The sequence below is a fragment of the Urocitellus parryii genome, chromosome 7 (assembly GCF_045843805.1).
Source record: "Urocitellus parryii isolate mUroPar1 chromosome 7, mUroPar1.hap1, whole genome shotgun sequence".
In the NCBI taxonomy this organism is placed as follows: domain Eukaryota; kingdom Metazoa; phylum Chordata; class Mammalia; order Rodentia; family Sciuridae; genus Urocitellus; species Urocitellus parryii.
In genome coordinates this window covers 88,289,034-88,291,085 of record NC_135537.1, presented here as the reverse complement: position 1 = coordinate 88,291,085, position 2,052 = coordinate 88,289,034, and the positions used below count along the sequence as shown (strand labels likewise).

The following is a 2,052-nucleotide window of genomic DNA, read 5'->3' as shown; positions in this document are numbered from 1 at the left end:
TTGATTAATGGGCAAAGATTATCTGATATAATTCTTACCCAGAGGTTGTTTTTTTTTTAATCACAAAAAGCTGGTCATAAATAAATTTTTATCCAATCAAGATTAATCAAGTTTTCAGGAAATTCTGAGATGTGTGTTCTCTGTCACATGATCTGTAATTTACATGATTTCACCCCTTGGATTTACATAAGCCCCCAACTGTGCAAACCAGAACAGAATTAAAACCAAACTTCTCAATTTATGAAGTTTATCTTTCAAAATACGAATATTTAGTAATGTTAGTTAGATATTTCACAGTAATTCACAGTTCTACTGTGTTACAAGAAAATAACCAAATCCATGTGGGATTTGAGGCATTTTGAGACACAAACATACTGAATTACTTGGAACCAGGATGACAAGACAAAAATTCATACCAAACCAGAGATGGAGACATTTTCTTAATCATTCTTGGCTAACAAATTTATTAATGCCTTCGTGTGGAGTTTCAAGAGGCGAAATACCAGATAAATAAAACCAGATACAAAATACCAGATATATAATAATTACACATCTCAATTGTATTTTGTGGTGTTTGTATAGAATGTTATCAAGCCTAGCTCAGCCACCAGCTCCAGCCTTGGCTCCCTCTCATTGAGTTCCCTCCCTGGAGTGGAGTCCACCAGGGGTTGCTTCTCCTGCCCCTCTGCCCATCACCCCCACTGAACAGCAGCCCCAGGAGGCAGCCCACCCACCAGCCTGCCTCCCTCCATCTCAGCCCTGCGAGGGCCACCTCTTCCCCGAGGCTATGAATCTCTTCTGATTTCTGGGAGACCTTTCTCACCTACTAGACATCATCTTGCTACTCCTTAAAATCTGGAAGTCCCGTTTGTGCACCCGGGATTTCAGGGAAGAGCCAGGTTCTGTTTGCTGTGGTGTTCACTGCCCAGTTCCTGGACCTCTTCACCAACTACATGTCAGTTTACAACACGTGCATGAAGGTGGTCTCCATTGCCAGCTCTTTCTCCACAGTCTGGATGATTTACAGCAAGTTCAAAGCCATTTATGATGGGAACAAAGATGCATTCCGGGTGGAGTTCTTTGTTCCCATGGCTGTCTTGGCATTCCTGGTCAAACCACGACTTCACCCCTCTGGAGATCCTCTGTACCTTTTCCATCTACCTGTGGACCTCTTGCTGCAGCTGTGCATGGTGAGCAAGAGTGGCCAGGTGGAGACCATCACTCCCTGTTGGCTCTGGGCATCTACTGCACCCTCTATCTCTTCAACTGGATCTAGTGCTACCACTTGGAGGGCTTTTTGGATCTCATGGCCTCATGCCTGGCCTGGTCCAGACAGTTCTCATTTGTGATTTCTTCTACCTCTATACCACTAAAGTCCTAATGGGGAAGAAGCTACGCTTGTGGGCACCGCCCTGTTCCTTACTAGCCCTCTCCTGAGCAGCGGCAGGAGGCAGAGGAAGGGGACAGAAGACAAGAGCCTTCCTGTCAGTGGTGGCTTTTTAAGGAATCTACCTTTCCCCACTCCCCATACTCACTCCTGCCAGGTTGTGGGGGAGGGAGGGCAGTGGAGGACCCAAGTCTTAGAGAGCTCAGGACCTGGGCTCTTTGTAGTTTTTTGCTTTTTAGAGAAGGAAAAAAAATCTTTCCTCTATTTAGTTTTTGATACTGATGACTCCTTTCTCTTCTACTCTCTGGCCCCAATTTTTATAAACTGTTTTGAGTAGCTGGGCCAGAGGTCTCTTCCCCTCCTGGAGCCCCTCAGCTCCTATCCAGCTTTACCCACAGCCCCACTGGTTGCCAAACAGAAACCTGCCCACACTGCCTGCCCCACCTCTCACCATGGCCAGGACCACAGCGATTCCACCCAAGTTCCTGGGTTGGGGGCAGGGAGGAAGGGAGGCCCAGGAAGTTCTTCCTGATTTTTCATAATAATTTTTCCTAAAGAATTTGGGGTTTTGGACTTCTCCTAGTTTTTGACAAATGAGAGGGACTCTGGACTCAAGCATGGGAAGGGGTCTGGCATGAGGGTCACCACAACTCTAATGACATGTT

General features: G+C 46.2%; 1 pseudogene; it reads left to right on the top strand.

Annotated features, from left to right (window-relative positions):
• The first annotated feature begins 787 nt into the window (after positions 1 to 787).
• Positions 788 to 1,437, top strand: LOC144256022 (ER lumen protein-retaining receptor 1 pseudogene; annotated as a pseudogene).
• The last annotated feature ends 615 nt before the right edge of the window (positions 1,438 to 2,052 follow it).